Source organism: Sprattus sprattus, assembly GCF_963457725.1.
Source record: "Sprattus sprattus genome assembly, chromosome: 12".
Taxonomy (NCBI): Eukaryota; Metazoa; Chordata; class Actinopteri; order Clupeiformes; family Clupeidae; genus Sprattus; species Sprattus sprattus.
The window spans coordinates 22,293,890-22,317,034 of NC_137910.1; the positions used below are offsets into that span (position 1 = coordinate 22,293,890).

The following is a 23,145-nucleotide window of genomic DNA, read 5'->3' on the forward strand; positions in this document are numbered from 1 at the left end:
TAGTCTAACTAAATGTAAACAGTTAATAAAGCATATGCTTGAAAACGAGAGAGCAAAGGCCTGCCATCCAAATCAGTGGCGTGTAATATCTGGTTGATGTCCAGAAGACAAGTCAACAAAGGAAGAATAACAGGCACATTCGGGATCTAACTGTAGCATTCAGTTATAGTTGTGAAGAAATCCACGAGTCATGTCCCCAAACAACAGAGATCTAGCCTAAATATTTAAGGCTATTATGTTCTCCTACAGACTGGATCTTACAATGCTTACCATTTCAGTCTATAAAAACAATAAAGTAATTTAACCTAGAGACAGAGTAATCTAGATTACCCCACCTGGCCCCCAATCCCACTAACAGGAGTGTGGCTATAATAGTTTTTCCACGCGGTCACCCGCTGATTTATCGTCTCCGGGTTCAGTTTCTCCCAATGCCAAATCTGGGGGAGCCATCACTGGTCCCAAGACACATGAGTACGGCTGTATCTACTCAGCCATCAATCACAAGACTTTCCTCCAACTCTGCTCAGTAGCTCAGTCAGCCCACTGCCTACCAAATGATGAGTAAATTCCACACAGACACCACTTCCTGGGACTTCTTCCACTGGGATCACAGTACCAAAACAATGCAGAGAGCTCCAGGAATAGTCAGATGGGTATTGATGACTACAGGAGGCACGGCAACCCATGAAATCAGAGCGGTTCCCATCTAAGTGCCTGTAAAGGCACTTCTTAGGATGCGCCCAACGCACCGCAGGTTCACCTGGCATCTGCAGCACCACCTGTGGGGTTGATTGACAAATGGTGGCTACAAATCCCAGCAAGGGAGGCCTCCAGGTCACTGAGGAATTCCTCATGGCCAAAAAATTAGCTAACTCAGACATTCAAATGACAACAAATATCACAACTTCAACCCTGGACACTCCCATGGGGAGTTCATGGCTTCTCAAAGCACAGCTTGGCAAAAAAAAAGATTTTTGAATAGCCTACATGTCTGGTACATCCATTTTAACATTATACGTGCACTCTGAATATCAAAGCAGGCCTTCATTGCTGGTATTTAAAATGTCCAGAGCCATTGTGAGCTATAATGCTGGATAGACCTTAGCAGGATATCTGATGTTGCTCGTATGTTGTGTTATGGTTTTTTTTTTACTTTGGGAAAAAAAGAGAGTGTACATACTGATTATTGTTCGTAGGTCTTTGAAGTGCCCGTGCTTTGGTCTTTCAAGCATTGAGATTGAGTGTCAATGAGAATGAAATAACGGAATGGAGAATGAAGGAATACACTTCTCAATAGAGGAAATCGATGTCTGCCTCTCAATGCGGCTTTCACGTGTTCCAAATGAATGTACTCCACACACAAGCTCATAACCAGTTCTTGGCGATGGCAGATGGGTCACAGCTAGATAATAAGCTTTCGACCGATGCAGTCTAAAAAGTGATTATACGTGTGTCGCGTGAGTGCAAACTGCCCGCACATCACCCCAGCTGTTCTCGGGCATTTCAGACCAGGACAAAGAAGGCATTCTGATGCCCTCAAATATCCCTGCGGACATAAATAGTAAGGGCGCATGTGAGTGAACACGAGCATCCGGGTGACAGACGACTTAACATGGATAATCACAATTTCCATGCTTTTAATTTGACTGTATATTAAATGTCAACGTATGTACCACACAGTTAAAATCTGTGACTTTTCGGCCTATGTAAACATTTTACCTGGTAAGTTTCCAGGAGATTAACAAGGGATGATACCGAACAAATTGACTTCACATGATTCCGCGTCAATACATGACAAACGAAGTGAATTAGCCATATTGAAACGGACACGTGCGACTTTAGTTTTACCACGCGGTAAGATTTTGTGTTTGTGTTTTGTTCGAACACTTACAGAATCGTGTACGAATACCTTTAGGCTACATCATGTTAACTTCACTCCACACAAGCCACTTTACTGATACTATACCAAGTCATAGTTTTAGTAGTCTACCTACAATGAATGAAAAAACCTCGCTAGCCTACCGGGGACAGTAAGAGAGTTAGCTATTGTTCTGGGTTGAAATATAAGCCGGATAAATACATCTATCCAAGTGATAATATAATTACACCAAAGGTTAATAAGTAACGCAGAAATTAGATTAATGATAGTCCGACCCTTACAATATCCATCCATGGCCAATACATGAAGCTAACGATAGGTTAACTTAAGTCCTCTCAAACCTACAGCAGAAGGTGGACTTACTTTTGTGAACTACAAAATACATTATAACCCAGATATAACCAGCATCATAACATACAAAACGCTTAAATAGTTGACTAAATGGTAATAATTTCGCGGGCAATGTAACGTAATTTACAGGATCACTGAACTTGGCGGCAAATGTTATTCCGGAGGTATCTAAAGAAAACATATGCTGTACGTAGAGGATCAAGGTAAGATAGAGTATAACTATTCTTAAAGTTATGTTTTATAGAAGGCACTATTAGTGTGAGTAAACGGAATCGGAGTAAGCGGAGTAGTTAAATAAATACAAGTGATACAAGATGCAGTGATCGATAGCCATACATCGAATGTACCCACTAGCATACACTATTCTTTAGAAACATACAATGAAACGACAATTACTCCCGGTTTCCTTACCTATTTGGTGAGTTCACCACCGTCATGGAAGTCTTTGGTTTCTGAAGTCAAATTTTGGGTCTTGCTGGATTGAAAGCGCGCCATGGACAAAATCATGGTAGCGCGTCATCACGTTTGTGGACGCCCCGAGCCAAAGAACCAAAACTTTCCTTCAACAGGATCCTACCATTGGAAGATTATTCGAGACATTACATTTCCCGTTTGTACGTTTAAAGGCACCCAGTGCAACTTTATGTAAACATTCAATGAAAAATAAACGTTCAATTTCTAGTCTTTTTTTCACGTAGTAAGTTTCAATAACTCCATACCATTACATATCGTCATTCAAGGAGCAAAGATGAGACGTCATTGTGTGGTGAGAACTGATAGAAAATCGTAAACAACAACAATCGCCGGGGGGGAGAGGCCATTTTTCCATTGACTGGAAGCCTGCTGTATTTATTGTAGGTTACAAAAAATAAAGAAAATGGCGGCGATTGTTGTTGTTATCGATTTTCTATCAGTTCTCACCACACAACGACGTCTCATCTTTGCTCCTTGAATGTCGATATGGAATGGTATGGAGTTATTGAAACTTACTACGTTTAAAAAAGACTAGAAATTGAATGTTTATTTTTAAGCCTCGAAAGTTGCACTGGGTGCCTTTAAGGCAAGTTAATAAAACAATTCACTGTTTACAAGTCAACCCTGAATTAGCCACCCTATTTAGGCCTATTTTATGACACGCTTCTCAAAGTGAAAATCAGTAGAATACATGAGATAGCTTTAGGTCAAAGGAGCATTACTGAACACAGATGGATAGCTGGCTACCTGTTGAGGCTCAAAACAGTGCCCCAATAAACATCAACTCACAATATCGATGATATTTTCTAATAAACATGATTGATTTTTCTTCATTACTTGCTCCTCTGATGCATCTTTGGATGCTTACTGTTGTGACAAGGTAGTGGGTGGAAGCAAGCGTGTTAGTGTAAACAAATCAGCCTTTGTGAGGAACAAGACAAGATAACCTGGAATTTGGTTGCTCTCTCATTAAAGGTTACACTAATTTAATGTGGCCTTGCATTAAGTGACACTTTCCCAGGGTGATGTGGACCCAATCATACTTGCCCCCCTGAAGTGTACCTTGAAGTACCACTTTTGTGTTGTATTTCAAGAATGGACAACAGGTGTGGAAGCAATTCAGAGGTCGTCATTTGACATTTGGTTGCCTACAAGTCACAATAGTGTGAACCTTGAGCTGAAATTCCTAATAAGATTCATTCATTTTGTACCATAAAGTTTAGTAGGCTACTTAGCTTATTTTCTTTATTTTTTATACCATAAATATGTATGTATATCTAGAAAATATACACAAGCATCTGTTCTAAATTAAATCATCTTTTGATATTAAGGAGCACATACTGCAATGCCATGCGATCAGCAACGGTTACTCTGAGTATCTGACTTCACAAATTTTAAAGAAGAACACCCACTGAACAGTCCAAATATGTCCAAATATGCAAGAGTATAATACTCAGGAGGTGCATGTCTGTTAGTGAACTTTGTACAGGCAAAAAAAATAAATCCTTGTCAAAATCTGTCGTGCCATGATGTATTTGGACAATGTCATCATATCGCATTATAAAATATCCCACAATTACATCTTTACATCATCTACATGACATCTGAGTTGTAAAATACATAGATTCATACAAAATGTCACAAAAGCATCTGTAATACACATTGTGTTCAGAGAAGTACACTACAATATCTACTAAAAGGAACTGTGATGTTGTCATAAAGTGAACATACAGTATATGGCTGTTTTGACAGCACAGAGGAGCTGACAAACCCATCAGCCCTGTTTCATTTCAAGTCTACACTTGTGTCAACAGCAAGTTTGCGAGCAGCCATAATCCTAGCTGGAGAGACAAGGAGGGTGCTGAAACACTTCACAAGGACCAGAGACCTTAATGAGCCAAATGCAACACATCTTCATCTTCATTGCAAAAGGTTTAGGCCAATCCCTTTGACAACACAAACTATCCTTTCTGCCTATAGCTACTTTTATTACAAACATGTGTGTCAGATTCATTTTTACATACAAACTCGAATACCTCAAAGATGCCTCACCAGTAAATCCAGGGGTTTTCGTCTGCAATTGAAGACGTGCCACACTCCACAGATTCTTAAATCCTTTAACACAGCGCAGCTGCATCTTGAAAATATTATGAAGAGGGCTGGCAGAGCATACTCAGGCTGTTGCTTACCCAATGAGTCATTCCATGTGCAGTTCCACATAGACTGGAAGGTTTTGGGATCTTTTTGTCAGCGTTTGTTAAAACGTGGCCCTATTCCAAGAGGTCCTGCTTCAGATTAAATTTAGTATGGAGACTTTGTCCATGTTCTAGTTTCAGATGTTTGAAAGCTGACTGATTTTGGATTTTTTTTTAAACAGCATGACGGATGGTGTTACTTACAACATTACTATCCTGGTAACATGCATAACTGAGATACATGGCACTGGCTACCCAGTGAACATGTGGAAGAAACAACTTTATTGCCTTGCTGTTTGACAAGCACCATCGTACTTCTGTGACCCCTCTATTCTGGCATTAGTCAGAGACTCCTCTGGATTGAGTTGCTATTTCCAAAACAGTTCCGTTTCCTTATGACCGCTGTTATGCCCTTGCTGTTAGGTTGACCGCTTCACCCATAAATTTGGAAGCTTCTAAAATAGAATTGGCTTGGACCTTGTTTGCATTTGGGTTTGGCTGTAAATTCGTGGCAACAGTGAAGGAGAAAGAAGAGCTTTTGTGTGCGTATAGCCAGACAGCCACACTTCCACCTACTCCCTGTCTGGTCTAAAACTAGATTTCTGTGGTTAAAATGGGACTGACTGAAGACCACTTTTCACAACACACCCTGACCAATTTCCATAGACACACACGTATGAATCTACAGTCTGATATTGTTGCCACAAAAACAAAGGATGTGTTGGACAACTAAATGTAAACAGAGTGGAGAGGATCATTTGTATTCTTATTTCATTTCTCATTTCATTTTCAGCACACAACTCACTGAACTTCACATTGAAACACGAAGACGCTCAGTTCTGTGAGAGGGTTTGCCCTACTTTTGAATATGGGGGGATGGAACATTAAGGAATCTTGTATGACCTTAGCTGTATGTGTGATTTTTTTCTAGGAAATAATCAAAGCTTTCCATCATGACAACATCAGCTCTAGCGCTTCAGTTATTTAATATTTCAATGTTGTTGTTTTGTTGTGCTGTGTCCTCTTTTGGTCCTAAGAATGTACACTACAATACCCACTGAATTATGAGCTGAGAAGTGAGCCAATATGGTTTTGACAGCAAATAGGAGCTGACAAACCCACCAGCCCTTTCTGTGTTCCAGTCTTTCTCATTTCTCAGTGCATGCTTTCATTTAACTGCAGTCCCATAATGTAAGATTTTTAGGGTTAAAGTTGGAATACCTGATAATCCATCCTTTGACTAAAGCTTAAACTTTGCACCTTTTCAAGATTTTGACCTCTCTTCTGGGGTCAAAGCCCTTATCCCTTCACATTGAATTTTCCCAAGCATCACACACAATGTAGCTACAATCTCGTGGAACTCTGTCACCTCTTTAAAAAGCACTTCTTGTTGTAGAGCCCAAAAAACTTTAACAGACTTTTAAGTGTCATTGAATGAAACAAACAAAATGAGCAGTACTTTTTTTTCCTGAGAAAGGCTTTGAAATGAGTTTCAACATTGAGACAGTTTTTGGTAGAGGACACACTACTGGCCCTGCACAGTTATGTAACATTGGTCTGTCTGTGTTTCTCCTCCTGTCGTGCTTGGAGGCACATAGTGGAGAGCGCTGCACATGACATACCTGGCACAGTACCCAGGAAGACGTCTATCTTGAATACTGTGACAATCTCTTCAGCATATGGGACACGAAATAAGAGCAGCCTTGTCAACAAGCTCCCTCTAATGTCATTCAAGTGGCGTTTATTCCATTCCATTGGAGCCGTGTTGAAGAAGTTACAGACATATATTTTGAAACTAAAGGTTTCTATCAGTGTTATATTTAGTTCCAAGGACTTTTTTAAATCTGACTACTCACTAATTTCACTGCTTGCTATTCAGATAGATGTTTTCATTTATATTACTGATATTACTAATAACTACATGTTTACTAATTAGCATTACAACAGAAATAACCAGTAACCAAAAAAACATTGACCACAGGAAAATTACATTCTGCAGGAGAAATTCTGTGATTATGAAATAAGAGCTTGCCAAAATATCATCTGTTGACATGAAAAAAGCCATCAGCCTGAAACCTTTGGGGTGTGGGCTCTGCAGACAGGGTCAAAAAGACATAGTGATTGTTCTTCAAATACTTTTTTTAGAAATGTTATGAGTCCCACAATTGAAAGATGCATATTCCAGAGATGGCATGACTGTAGACTATTTTTAGTCCAGTAATTGCACTTCTGACACACCCAGGATAAGTGGGAACGTGCAACAAGATTGTACGTCTTGTATCTGTACAAACGTGTACAAATGTAAAAATGAATCTAGCTCCTGTTACTTCACATCAGACTTGAGGAGGACCAGGTGAAGCAACCAAAGAGCAATAAACCATTGCCAAAGCACGCACGGCAGGCATCTACGAAACCATTGCCAAAGCACGCACAGCAGGCAACTACAAAACACAGCTGAGCTGTAGCATCCCCCATCCACCTCATGCCGCAATCGCATTGATAGTATGCAGCATGACCACAGACCGGAGTCCACCTCTGACCTCTCGAAAGGGTATAGATGACTTTGGCCACAACAGATATGATGTACTTTCAATATCCAGAAATACATTTTAACAGACCATAGATTATGAAGCCATGTCATTATTAACTTGTCTGATGCCAAAGGCAGAAAAGCAGACAAAAAACAAAAGGTGAAAAAGGTCAACCTTGTGTGACCTAAATTGCTGGCATTAACAAAGATCCAAACAACAGTACTACTTGTCTTGCAAGGTAAGGTCAGACATTTACTACAATATATTTCTTGAGACAACCAATACTGAATTTGGTTTAAATATGTGTAGGAAACATTTGAGCGTTAGAAATTCCAATCCGCAATACAACTCAGAACTTTTGGGTTTGATTCAAACAGAGCCCACTGAATACTGTTCCTGTATAGCTAGGGAGTAGACATGTATTCGTGACACAAAGTGCCAGTGTCATGTCCTCAGCCCCATGAGACTGATAAACATGTCTCCACCAGTCTAAAAGACGACATAACTAATTCCCAGTCACATGCCTTCTGCTCAAGGCCCCTTGGCCCACTAAGCACAAAGGCCTATTTGATGGGTGATCCCAACACCTTACTTACAATTTAGTAATTGGTTCAATAGGTTATGAATATATACATAATATCTGTTTAATTTTTTTCCTTTAAATACATTTCAAGCTGTTAAACTGGTAACGGAATTATATTTAAGAGACTCTTACTTTATCCCCTAGATCACGTCCATCTGTGCTCTGGCTGAACATTAGCAAACCGCAGAGCAGATTCAGCCTGGTGTTAATGCTCTTGTGTCACATGTTGCCACATTGTGAAGATAACTCAGAAGTCACCTGAGCACTACTGCTACCACAGGAGGCATGGCGCCTGTACAAATGTCCTGTGACAACGCTCCTGTGCCTTTGGTTTATATGCAATTTGGCGAACACTTGACCTACTTCTACACTTTTACCAAACACTCAACAGTAGCCCCTTATACATGCGTCAATGTAAAGCTGTTACATCGCGTCTGCACCGATAGAAACTCGCGAACGTGTTACAATTGCCTCATGTATAAGGGGTCTAGATGTGAACTGTTCGTTTTTCCGCCGATCATCTGAGCCTTTCGAGAGAGGTGGTTTACCACGATCGTTCGGCTCAGAAAAGGGCGTGTCAAATCAGGCCGATGTGTCATGGGGAGTCGGTGCGTGACTGGGGGGAGACGGTGACAGGAGGCTAGAAAGTTCGAGGCTAGAAAGTTCTTGCCTGTTCTTGAAAGGAGACTGATCCAATAGGCTAGTAGGCCTACAATTTTTTTATCAATAATAAAACGCAATTTGGTACACCAATTAATATGGTAATATATCCTACTGTTTTTTGCAAAATGAAAGAAAGCATATTTAGGAAACGCCACTCGAGCCTATTAATTCCGAAATTTCACCACATTGTAGGCTATACTGTAACAACCCCAACACTTGCCTGCTTCCCTTGCAAATCAAAGTTTTCCGACTATTTTTCTTACCTTCTTTCTTAGCTGTTGATGTTACTGAGCTAGAAGTTTAAGTTGTTCTGAACATATCGCGCTGCCAATGCCCAATGTCACTTCTGAGTCAAATCACTCCATCATCTCTTTGAAATTCCTTATTCCACGAGTAGTAGGCTACAATGACTGGCTGTTTTCAAATATAACTAATAGCCTAACGAAACAAAGATTTTCCTCTGCTGATCCCGCGTCTATATGGAAGTTTGTAGAGAGAATGCGGGGGAGTAAAATGCTCCGCAAAATGCTCCGCTGCCGGGGTTAATTCCCTTTCCTTTACGTCTACTGCTGTCTAGTAAATACATACAGACAGCCGGAAAGGTTAATAAACGGAATGAAATAGCTACACATTACACACGCTATGTTTTAATAAAACCCACGTTACTCACATAGGCCTACTGGTTAACACTAGTGTTTGTTACAGCACATAAACGTTTGTCGCTACATCCAAACTGCGTCACCGTTGTCTCTCCCTGTATCTGCTCCAGCCGCACCATTTTACTTGCAATGTGAATCATTTAATTTAAATATGCTTATTGCCATTTGTTGCACCTTAATCATTTTCTACAAACATGATATGCTATGTATGGTGTAGTAGACTGAGACTCTATTCACTACTGCACAAAAACTAGACACGTTTGCAAAACTAGACGTTTGCAATGAAGTAGGTAAAACAACTTTCGCCAATATCTCCGTAAGGGAGATGGGTTGTGTGCTCAAATTTCCTGGGATCAAAGAAGACGTTAGTATTCATGTGCAAACTAAAAATCACGTCTCAGGATTGCTGCGCATGCAAGTTATTTCGGGTGTCTCAACTGTAACTAATAGCCTACCACTGTCATATAATTATGAGTTCAGTAAAAGACGGAGCAAACACAGTTACCGTTGTTGAAACACATCCACGCGTAGACTCGTTTTCTTTCCATCTGAGAGTGGTTATTCAAAGAAAATATTAAGAACTATATGCTGATAGAAAGAAGGGAACTTTAAGCCACTACACTGCCTGTGCACGATGCGGAACCACGTTGATGTTGTTAGTAAACAAACCAGGTGGGAGCACATCTCCGTGGTCTTTGCGCATGCCCAGAGGCAATGTAAACGCTTTACATTTTGCACATGTAAACACGTAACGACAAGAGCCGTTTCCCTTGAAAATTTTCACACCTACACGCGAATACGATACGATAAACTGTTCTGATCACATTGGCACATGTATTAGGGCCTACTGAGTGTCTGTTCCCACTGGCTACTCTGGCTAAGGGTGTATTAATGTCATTTAAAAGCAAAAAAGGGATGGCCGCCTAGGGGCTGGGTACAGCCTCTGTCAGTTCTGTGCCAACATTTTGAAGCTTTGAAGCATGAGAACTACATTGCGTATCAGATAACAGGGAGAGAGTAGCATAGAGTATTATCTTTACAGTAGTCAGTTCTGTTGACACTATTCAACGGTAACAGTCCATTAAATCAAAACAAAATCATTAGCTTGAAGTAAAGTTCGGAAGAAGGTCTGAAAACATTTGCAGTGCACAGCATGCAGTGTTTGAAGTTTACCTTCTGACAAGGCATGACGGATATACAGTACATTACTCTCAGTTCTCCCATCTTTATTTGGTGGGAGGCTAAGAAGGGCTTTCGTTATGACAGTCTAGCCTACCCTGACGAAGCATAATGCTTCCATTTGTCTGGTTAGGTGCTGCTGCTGCTCGGTATCAGTCATTTGCCATCAGGGTAACTCTGATGTGAATGTGTTCCGGAATGTAGAAGCAAACATTCCCTGTCGACCTTGGGTTAATTTTCTCCCTGGCTGGTCACAGCAAGGCAGGTGCCATGAGAGAAAGTTCCTAGCCATGCTTAGACAAACACTCGAATACCACAGCAGCACTGATAGAGATAATTTCCAAACACTATTATATTCTAAGGTCATTAATAATCAAGTGCCTTGTATTAATATATTCCTTGTATGAATTATGTGTTTATGAAAGAAGGAGCACAGCTTTTCTCTGTGTGTGTGTAACTAGAATATTAGGTGCCACTAAGTCTGCATATGAACAAGAGCATGTTTAGACCAGAGGAGATAAGAAAGGAACTGTGCTTCTTCCGACCTTGTGCAAAACTGCCACCCTTGCAAGACAGGGAGCCTCGGACGTGAGAAATCCACCACGTGATCATCCCTGCTGAAAGCCAAACTTCTTACTATATAAACCCCGTGCAAAGGGTTTATCAGGGCCTTCACTGTCAGCCTCGGCTGGTAGGGGAGCCCAATTGCAATTGTCTTTGTTTGTCTGTCTAATAAATATACTTTCATGCAGCTCCGGAGTCCTGAACTAACTAGGGTGATTTTTCACCTATCATAATTGGGGGCTCGTCCGGGATTCCAACAACCTCTTCGACTCTCCTTGCTGGGCTAATCATCAGGACCTGCACCGTACGGAGGAATACGAGACTCTGTTTTTCTAAAGACCTCCAACACAAATTAGAAGGAGGCCAGGGCCTGCCAGCAAGGAGAGCCAAGAGTGAAGGAATTGAATTTGACTATAGGGGGTGGACTCCGACTGTTTGTGAGTATATTGTTTGTTTTTTGTAAGTGTACGCTTGTATGTGGTTCTTGGTTGTTTCGGTTTTGCGTACACTTGTCTTTAAGTGGTGTTGACACTAACGTTTGAATGTTTGCTGCAGGGTGGAAAGGAGAACAAACAGTTATAGGACTTTTTCCTGTATGCCCTGTGTGTTGAACGCCTGTTAGAGTTAGAGAGACACCTGTTTGTAGTTTTCATGTTTTGGAGCGCTCAAGGTTAAAAAAGCACACCCCTGAAGAAGAGCTTTTCTCTGTTATATATAAGCACTGTTCACCTTCCTGAAGAAGGGTAGCGTTCATTTTTGGAAACGTTAAAGGTTATATATAAAGAAGACCTGTTGCCATGATCACCTTCCAGAAGAAGGAAAAGGCTAGCGCGCGCTAAAGATTTATAAGCACTGCACCTTCCTGAAGAAGGGTTCCATTAGCTCAAGGTTAAAAGCACCTCCCTGAAGCGAGGACTTTACTGAAAAAAAAAAAAGCAGGCCTGTTGCTATGGTGTAACGCAAAAAAGGCATAATGATAGCGCTTTATCTAAACTTGAAAACTTTCTAGGCCTATTTTCTCCGGAGATTTCTGTATACATTCCTGTTCGCCTTGGATGAAGGGAACACACTTTTCACTTTTTGTTTTCCTGTTGGGCCTTCTGGTAGGCCTCTTGGTGCATTGTTAAAAGAAAGAAAAAAGGGCTAAAGAGAAGGATATAGTCTGAAACGTATAGAGACATACCTGTCTAGCCGGATTTTAACAATAAGAGAAAATGGGAAACAAGGGATCTAAAATGGATGACAAATCCCAGTTAGAAGGGGACATGAATCATGTGGCAATACAAGGAAATGCTGACTGTGTAATGCACAGACATATGTGGAAACAAGATTTTTAATTTTAAGGAGTCTCTTTAAGAGATAAAGAAAAAGAGTCAGAGATACTCTAATATACTAATACTTGTGTGTTATTTTTCATTGGGGTTGAGGCGAACTGTTTTCAATGGGTAAAACACTGATAATTATAGTCAAAATGTATGCAATTAAAGGACTGATTTCGCATTACTGAGATGCCTTGACCCGGAACCAGTAGGGGACTGATCACCCTAGGGAAATTCCCTGGCCTCAACCTCCTCACAAAACGAGTGAGATGGAGGACCTCTGGTCGGGCTCGGGTTACCCAGCATTGCGATCTCAAGAACAAACTATGAGAGTCTGAAAATAGAAACATAACTAACCCTAGTGTGAAGAATAAACTTAAGGTAATTTAAAAGGTTTCAATATCAGTTAAGGGTATTAAGAGAAATGCATAAAATGACTTAGAAATGGGTAAAAGTGCGTCAAAATCAGAAGACGTACATGATAAAGAGAATAAGAGATGGATTTAAAATGTCTACAACAAAAAAAAAATTGTAAACACAGCTTTGAAAATGTTTTTGCATTATTGGTTGCGCCAAACAGAGAAAAGCTTACGTTAATGGTGGCGAGAAAGCCAATGATTTTTGTTTTGGTTTATTTTGGCAAGAGAGCCAATGATTTTTTATGTTTTGTTTTGTTTTGTGTGACTTTGATGCAGTAACCAGAGAATAACATGCACAGAACAGAAAAAGAATGAGACATCTAAAAGCAGTCATACACATAACCCATTACTTTTGAAGAGTCTGAAACAGGACAGATATTTAAAATGCAGATTATGTTTCAAAAACATGCTCTACAAACTTATTAGGAAGAGATATGATGTGGGTTGGGCATTACAATTGTTCCAACAATACATGGGTTTTAGAATAAATTAAATAATGTTGTCCCAAAATGTTATGTATAGAATATACACTGTTCAGGCCAAACGATTTAAAGAGAAATGTAAGCCTGTGACACTAACTATATTAACTTAGATTGATGCATTGGACTAACACAGGATGGGTGGGGGCTGAGTGCTGGCTCAAAAGACTATATTCTCACAAGCCATGAGCTCAAACTTAGCTACAGTTCGAGAGACAGTCAATTGTTGTTGAACATCTTGTGCTGTTCTCCAGATAAGAAGATTTAAGCAGAAACAATCCACAAAATTAGCAGCTGTGGTTCACTAAAGTAAAGCTATCTTTTAAAAAGCACCTCAGCCACAGACAAAGAAATATATTATGTATTTTCTGAGAATGACTAACTTCTGTAGATAATGGATTCCTAACCACGCGTTAGAAACACAAATGTTGCAGAGTTTACTTAATTCTTAGCCTGTGTCAGCTGGACATATTATTAAAAAGCCTGAAGATGGAAAACAGGCATTTGAGCAGTTAAAACAACTGTTATTTAGAATATAAATTATGTCTAAGCATATACACGACAAAGCCATTCGTACAAGCCGTAGACTAAAAACAAAACAAAAAGAAAAGATGATATGATATTTGTGTTAATGCATAAGGGGGGACTTAAAGTTGATACCAGTGGCATACTATTCCACACGGCTAGATCCAGTAGCCCAAGCAATGTCTGAATGTTTACAAGCAGTAGTGGCTGCAGCCTTGGCGGTGCAGGCCTCTGCTCCTATTGTACTAAACAGACACTTACACTGAAAGTTCCACATGCTTATTTTTTATTTGATTTTTTTTGCTCTCACAGCTTCATATCACTTTTGAGCACTGCGTGACATTTAAGCCAGCTACACTTTTACGTACAGCCAAACAGATAAAAACTATGGCAACCAGCGCTGACCTACAAGATATGCCTATTCCAAAAGCTGATTTAACCATTGTTGATGATTCAAGCAAACAATCCTTGAACACATAGCCACTACTTCCACACTATTCCGCACAGGCAGCGGAACTGATTAAACTGATAGTGCACACACATGCAAAAGAGTTTCATTGGGAAACCACAAAGCAGACAAGGCCACTAACCAAGCAGAAAGTTTTATTACTTTTATTTCTTTTATTATGATTTTAGTAATCCAAGAAGCCTATTGGAACAACAGGTTCTGATACGATGTTGACCATTATTTTACTCCATATAGCTTTTGCTGTCTGCCTTTCTTGATTTAGTGCAAAACCCCTTGAGCTGCAACAACCATCTGAGATACATACACATTTGAAGAATTAAAACACACAATACTAAAACATATGCTGCAATATTGAGCCATGGTGAAAACATGCCTCAATAAGTGGGGATAGTAAGCATATATTTTTACTTCTTGTTTTTATTTTTTGAGAAAGAAGGTTAATCATTCATCATTGATTTTATATTGTTTTACTTCTTTTTGAATTATGTAGTTTGAAAGATGTTTTAACATTCAGTTATAGATTTTATTGAGTTAAATCCCAAGGAAGAAAGAAATATTGTCTAGCCATAGACAAATCACTGCTCATACAACCCCCAGTCAGCCGGACTGGTAGAAAAGAAAGAACCGATCTATTGAAAGCCAATTCAGAGAGAGAAATTAGTGATATTAAGCATGCATGTTGAGATCACTGTTTGAAATGATGTATGGAAGAATCTACACTGCCTAAACTCTCAAACCATTTGCTAAAACAGACGAAGAGATTGAAAATACTTGGCAAAGATGATATTTGAAACTAAATGCTCTCAGACTTCTCTCCCCTACACAGGAACACTGTGAGACTGAAACCAAGGTTGGGCCAGGAGACTGGGTCCTAATCAACAGTCTGAAAAGAAAACATTTCCACTTGCCCAAGTGGGACAGAGCATACCAAGAGCTACTGTCAACATCTACCACAGTCAAAATAGCTGAGAGAGCCACGTGGATACATCTGACTCACTGTAAACGGGTAAGCCTGCAGATGGCGGATGCAGAGGAGTAAGGACCATCTTTCTTTGCTGTTTCCAGGTATTGCCCGCAGTGACAGAAAGACCAGTCTACAAAGGGGGGTTGATGTATAGATTCTTCTCGTCTCAAACGCTGGCAGTAGATATAGTACTGTCCTGTGGGATTAGAACCGAGTGGAAATTGTGGAGTAAAAGGTCTATTCCTCTGCAAAGTCATGGGAGGTTACGCAAAGTGGGCCAAAGTATGTGGGGGACTCCTAGTAACGACTGTGGGATTTTACATTGTTGGTCTAATAACATGCTTATAAATGATAGCTATACAGCATCACTTTTCACATTTTAATGCCAGACAATGCTTCACCACCTCCACACATTATTAGCAAAGATGCTCTGTTTGAATGCTATTTAAAACCTGGGGAAAAGAACGATGCACACCTAGGACACTGGACACAATGTAAAACCATTACATATGTGCTTGATAATGGAAGAGAAATACAGTTAAATACTTCATCTGAATGTAAAACTGCGGGGATGTGTTTGAATGGCAGACTTCTTGAAGTACAGGATATAGCTATAGCTGATATGTGGTGGTTATGTGGGAATGGTGAACTAAGAGCTACACTGCCTGTGGGTTGGTCTGGGACTTGTGCTTGAACAATGTTAGTACAACCTTTTCAGATTACCCCCAGGTCCAAGATACACCAGTACCTGAGGAACGTTCCAATGCATTCCGTATGAGGGAGGAGAGACAGCGGGATCTGGTTTCGATAGCCTGGGCATTACCTGAGGCATTCCAGACGACTACAAGGCCTTGAACCCAGCAGCGAATGGCCTGGCATCTACCCCCTGCCCCTGGTGCGTCATCGGAGCACACACAGATTGGATTAATTTCCTTTACTACGCTGAGATGATATTCCAAAACCTGACCAGAGACGGACTACAAACAATCAGAGAAGAACTACACACCAACTCCAGGGTAACACAGCAAAACACGGCTGTGCTTGAGATCCTCACTGCCGAGAATGGAGGCATTTGTGTCATGCTTGGTACTGACCAATGTTGCACACATGTCCCTGACAACACCAGAGATGGGGACTACCTAAAGATCATCCGTGATGGGGGAACCAGACTGCCCAAACACATTTTCCACAAAGAGACTGTTTACATTTTTCTGCCCACTGTAATATTCAACAACCGATGTGTTCTGCAAAAGGCAGAAGGCCTTCAAGGACACAGCAAAGAAACCTTGTTTGAATGTTATCTGAATCCTAGGCGAGCTAATGAACCACACATAGTCGACGCTCACTATGTTGGCCTACAAATGCAAAGTATTCAAATGTGTGATGAGAAATATGATGACATTTTTGAGTGATTGACTGATGATGATATGGAGTGATGCTCAGTAATGTTCTCTGTTCCGAAAATCCATGTGATGAAGCTCAGAATGATGATTTTGAAGTTATCCATTGAAATTGATAATTAACGCTGAAGAAAGATGATTTGTGATTTTGATTGTGTTTGTAATTTTTGATTATCCATTGAAACGGATAAAAGGAGGGATTGATAGAGATAATTTCCAAACACTATTATATTCTAAGGTCATTAATAATCAAGTGCCTTGTATTAATATATTCCTTGTATGAATTATGTGTTTATGAAAGAAGGAGCACAGCTTTTCTCTGTGTGTGTGTAACTAGAATATTAGGTGCCACTAAGTCTGCATATGAACAAGAGCATGTTTAGACCAGAGGAGATAAGAAAGGAACTGTGCTTCTTCCGACCTTGTGCAAAACTGCCACCCTTGCAAGACAGGGAGCCTCGGACGTGAGAAATCCACCACGTGATCATCCCTGCTGAAAGCCAAACTTCTTACTATATAAACCCCGTGCAAAGGGTTTATCAGGGCCTTCACTGTCAGCCTCGGCTGGTAGGGGAGCCCAATTGCAATTGTCTTTGTTTGTCTGTCTAATAAATATACTTTCATGCAGCTCCGGAGTCCTGAACTAACTAGGGTGATTTTTCACCTATCAAGCACACTCAGCCCAGAGAGATGATTTTGTGAGCCTGTCAGCAGTTGGCAGCGACTCACTCAGCAGGGTTTTGCTGCAAAGGTTTTAGCCTCTTTGCCAAGCCGATACTGAATAACCCAGGCAGGTGGTAGATAAAGTTGACATTTCAAGTTGGTATCCTTTGTTGCCACTTAATTACTATTTTGCTGCAATGTTTGGTTTACTTTCATTTATGAGCTAGTTTCTTTAAAAACAGTGAAAGGATCAATATGTCATTAAATTCATATGTAGAATCTAGTGATGTACTGACCACACAGGTACAAACAACGACAAATCCCAGTGGGCCGCTGCATCAGGGGGCTGGAAGCCCATCAAAACAAAATGTATATTACGTTTTTAGTCCTATCTATCTAGTCCTTACTGGTGCTTCAGGTGGTGCGAGTCCAGGGCAAAATGTCTTTCCAAGTACACCCCTGGTAAAGTCCATTACTGTTAAACATCCATATGTGCACAGAGTTTGACTCTCAACCAAAAACTTCTGTTTAACTGCAGTAAGTTCTACAACAGAATCTTGGCAATGAACTTTTCACCGCTGGCAAGATCAACAGACCCTTTCATTGCTAAAAAGCAAGCAAATGATTATGAGTATATTTTCACCTCTTAGCCTAGATGAGATTATTAAACCATCATAATAATCCACTCATCTGCAGTTTCACAGACGACTAATGAGACTGCTATCCATGCCTTGGGGTTAAATATACTGTGTGGGTTTGGCCATGTTTTCTTACAGATGATACCATACATTCCACCAGATAATTGTTATATCACATTCTCATAGGTCAGCAGAAAGGTTCCGGATTGCGCTTCACCCTCCTAAAACAGCAAATGCTCTGAGAATTACCCTATTTCAATAAAAATACAGAGTGATTATTGAAGACAAAGAACTATCTGGTCCAAATTGATATTATATATGTTATATTACATGACCCATAGTGGGTGGGTGCTAAATAGACAGTGTTATATGCAGTAAACACAGAGATCATATTATGGTTGTCATATGTTTGGCTGATCCTATACTGCTGTAATGGACACTAAACTTGTCCTTGAATTAGATTTGGCCTGAGAAACTATGAGTTTTTGTTCTAACCAAGCAGGACTATGCCAGGTCATTTAAAGGTGCATTTTGTTATTTCTGTTGTCATAAACAACAAACTTTTATTTCACACTTACAGGAATAGGATGGAGTTGTTGGGAAGCAACTTATAAATAATATGTATATTTCAAAACACCTAGAGAAACAAAATGCATAGAATGCATAACAATGTTGGAAATTTTTTTGCACATTCAGAATTCAACAATTACCAATGGTCTAGTGGCTTTTTTGATGACATACACAGCAAACCTTAGTACACCTACCTACTGTGATCCAGCTGGGTTAGAATGAAACCTATAGCCATTAAAGAGATCTGTGTTTATCCTGGGCCCTATTTTTCCATCTATTTAGTTCTAAATGTTTACTGAGCACAAAAGTAATTGAAATAGGTCCAGTATTAAATTAGAACGCTATAATGGGAAACCGCAAAACAACTATACAATGTAATCCTTGGGCATCAAAGCCACATCCTAACCACTTGTTTTCGCCTCTGACAGGCTCATGATGTTATTGTTAAGTGTCTGACAACACGGAAAGGATCCCTACAGAGATAGACCTGTGTCTGTTTACCTTTGAAATCGTTGTTAGAATCGCAGAGTTCCAGGATTTTTACACACAATTATATCCACGGATAAGCCATGTGTCATGTGTCGTGTGTTATGTCAGCACACTTTTTTTTGCCAATGTTTCATATACACTACAGTTCAAAAGTTTGGGGTCACTTAGAAATGTCCTTATTTTTCAAAGAAAAACACTGTTTTTTTTTAAAGAAGATGACATTCAATTAATCAGAATACACTCTATATGTAGTGAATGTGGTATATTTTAGGTGGAAATATCTGGTTTTTAATTAAATATCTACAGGTGTATAGAGGCCCAATTCCAGCAACCATCACTTCGGTGTTCGAATAGTACATTGTGTTTCCTAATCGCCTTAGAAGACTCATGGATGACTAGAAAACCCTTGAAAACCCTTTTGCAATAATGTTAGCACAGCTGAAAACTGTTTTGCGGGTGAAAGAAGTTATAAAACTGGCCTTCATTTATGCTAGTTTAGTATCTGGAGCATCACATTTGTGGGTTCGGTTATACTCTCAAAATGGCTCGAAAAAGATAACTTTCATGTGAAACTCGCCAGTCTATTCTTGTTCTTAGAAATGAAGGCTATTCCATGTGAGAAATTGTGAAGAAACTGAACTTTTCCTACAACGGTGTGTACTACTCTCTTCAGAGAACAGCAGAAACGGGCTCTAATCAGAGTAGAAAGAGAAGTGGGAGGCCCCGGTGCACAACTCAGCAAGAAGACGAGTATATTAGAGTGTCTAATTTAAGAAGTAGACGCCTCACAGGTCCTCAACTGGCAGCCTTTTAAATGGTACCCGCAAAACACCAGTGTCACCTTCTACAGTGAAGAGGCGACTCTGGGATGCTGGCCTTATAGGCAGAGTGGCAAAGAAAAAGCTATATCTGAGACTGGCCAATAAAAAGAAAAGATTGATATGGGCAAAAGAACACAGACATTGGACAGAGGAAGATTGAAAAAAAGTGTTTTGGACTAATTTAAAGTTTGAGGTGTTTGGATCATACAGAAGAACATTTGTGAGACGCAGAACAGGTGAAAAGATGCTGGAAGTGTGCCTGACGCCATTTGTCAAGCATGGTGGAGGTAATGTGATGGTCTGGGGCTGCTTTGATGCTGGTAAAGTGGGAGATTTGTACAAGGTAAAAAGGATTTTAAATAGGGAAGGCTATCACTCCATTTTGCAACACCATGCCATACCCTGTGGACAGTGCTTGATTGGAGCCAATTTCCTTCTACAACAGGACAATGACCCAAAGTGCACCTCCAAATTATGCAAGGACTATAAAGGTAGCAGGCAGCTCGTATGCTGTCTGTAATGGAGTGGCCAGCGCAGTCACCAGATCTCAACCCCATTGAGCTGTTGTGGGAGCAGCTTGGCCGTATGGTACGCAAGAAGTGCCCATCAAGCCAATCCAACTTGTGGGAGGTGCTTCAGGAAACGTGGGGTGAAATTTCTACAGATTACCTCAACAAATTAACAGCTAAAATGCCAAAGGTCTCCAATGCTGTAACTGCTGCAAATGGAGCCTTTTTTGACAAAAGCAAAGTTTGAGGAACAAAATTATTATTTAAAATAAAAATCATTATTTCCAACCTTGTCAATGTCTTGACGATATTTTCTATTCATTTTCCAACTCATTTGATAAATACAAGTGTGAGTTTTCATGGAAAAAATGAAATTGTCTGGGTGACCCCAAACTTTTGAACGGTAGTGTACGTATATTAACACACCTTGGCTGGCGAGTGTTGGTGGGTTTGTTGGAGGCTGTGATTTAGGAGGTTGGTAATAAAGCTGCCAGCTGCATCAAGCATGTAGAATGATCCTTACTGCTGAAGATGTTTGGGGTAACAGTCAACATGGCAAAATGAAAAGCATGTGAGCAATTCAGTGTGCTCGGCTAGGGCATAACGTCTTAGAGCAGGGGTGTCAAACTCAAATACACATAGGGCCAAAATGTAAAACTGCTTCCAAGTCGAGAGCCGGACATATTCATTGAAAATCAAAAAGACATATATATTGTATTTTTTCATACATACATATTATATTTTTTCATATGTAAACAACTTAAGTTTAACATATGCCTATTGAATCTAGGACAAGCAGCCTCAAGTTTAGGCCTATTAGCTATTAGCTATAAACACAGATATCAAATGAATTAACAAAATAAATTAAATATCAGTTGCATTCATTTCTTATGCCTCTCTTTTCTGCACATCGCAGGTACTCCACATGTGGGGAGAGAGTCAGGCCGCAAGCTAAACTTTCAGGTGATGAGGCTGCAGAGAGTGGGGCAAGAGCTTGCGCTTGCGGGCCTGAACAGCTTTGGACACCTTTCTGTACCTGCACCGCCTTCCGATTGCGACCGTTCAGTCTCACTTCTCTCAGATTTTTTTGTTACATCACGTATGCAACACCCAACAACGCAGGCCCCCGTGTCAGGCAGCACGTACAACAAAACTCACATACAGACCATTAGCTTTCTCCACAGGGGAGGTGCTTTATTTATGTAAATTAATTCATTACTGAGAACATTGTAAATAAACCTAAAATAAAACGTTTCCTCTATGTAAACAATGTAAACAACCACCCATTTGGGCGCATCTCAAATAATTTGAATATTCTGGAAAAGTGACACCTTCATATATTCTAGAATCATTATAAAGTGGCATGTTTCAAGACAATTTTAATCTTAATTGCGGAAAAAAAGGAACTTATCTGCCTTCTGGAGCTTTCTGTTTCATGTCCAGATGATTGTACTTGTCTTGATGTTTTGTTTCATAGTGCCGTCTTAAATTATATTCTTTCATTACAGCCACATCGGCTCCGCACACAAGACAAACAGGTTTGCCCTTTACATCAGTAAACATATATTCTGCCTCCCACCTCTCTTGAAAACCCCTGTTTTCAAAGTCCACCTTTCGTTTGGCCATTTTTTGAGGGGAGAGAGACAGGCCGCAAGCTAAATTTTCAGGTGATGAGGCAGACAGTGGGGCAAGGGCTTGCGCTGGCGGGCCTGAAATTGACGTAGGCTACCAACGCTTTGGCAATGCATTGGTGGACTTGCAGTAAAAGTGTTGAGTGCGACATACCAGCGGCCGCCGCAGGTCAACTCTGATAGACATAAGATATTATATGGCGGGCCAAATAAAATTACACCGTGGCTCATTCCAATCAATTGAACTTTTTGCAACAACGAGGAGCCGGTGGGCCAGATAAAATTGCTTGGTGGGCCGGACCTGGCCCGCGGGCCTTGAGTTTGACACATGTGTATAGAGGATACACCAGCAATGGTCATCTGAGTTGATAACCAAAATTAAAGCAAGTTTAGATGTACATGAAACACATTAACAAAAAAAGGGTAATATATTTAACGAGCTTGAGAAAACGGTTTAAGTTTCATTAAAGTTCTGAATGTAAGAGAATTCAGAGGCAGGACAGCTTAAGGCTATTTGAAGGGTCATTGTGGTTTCTAGCTGTTACATTCGACATCTTCGTGGGTCTAAAATACCAGATATGACCACTAACCAACCTTCTTTGCCTTTCAAAAAAGTGTGGTGTTAAAAGGGCCACAACATCCGCTCCAGCTGACCAAACACACACACACACACACACGCACGCACACATGAATTAAACATATAAGCTGCACGTTCAACACAGCCACCATCCAGCATTTGTAGCGCACAAAAGGGACTAAATACAGCAGCATCTACAGTAGGCTAGAGAATGGGTAAGAACGGGTAGAAGCCCAAGTGCCCTCACACTCGAGTAGTAGGGTAGCCTACTTACACTCGAACACACCGTCTGTAACTACACCTGACAGCCGACACCTTCAGACAGCGCAATGCGATGATTTGTATGGTGGCAATTATTCCTTTTGACCTTGAAATTATTTTCATTTAAACGTTAGCCCTTGGTCATTGTGATGTTTTAGCAGTTTGCATGGAATATATATTCGGTTGCCGCAGAATTTAGTTTTTTCGTGGCCACAGTGAAACGCCGCATCTTTCTAACTGACGTTCACGGTTTGTTGAAGGTAGATAGTTAGGAGGCTGGCTGCATGCACGGCGGCAGGATTTTTTCTCTCCCGGTGCTAAGGGGGGGCTTGA

At 40.4% G+C, this 23,145-nt stretch overlaps 1 protein-coding gene across 3 annotated transcripts in view; it reads right to left on the bottom strand.

The window, feature by feature from the left end:
• Positions 1-23,145, bottom strand: part of slc29a1a (solute carrier family 29 member 1a) — a 37,493-nt gene that overhangs the window by 12,699 nt on the left and 1,649 nt on the right. The window contains exon 1 of one of the 3 annotated variants that reach the window (XM_080849442.1): positions 2,642-2,698. The exons of the other annotated variants lie outside the window; for them this stretch is intronic. The gene's annotated coding sequence lies outside the window, so the exon portion shown is untranslated. Of the gene's footprint in view, positions 1-2,641; positions 2,699-23,145 lie in introns of those variants that run through there. 3 annotated transcript variants of the gene reach the window in all.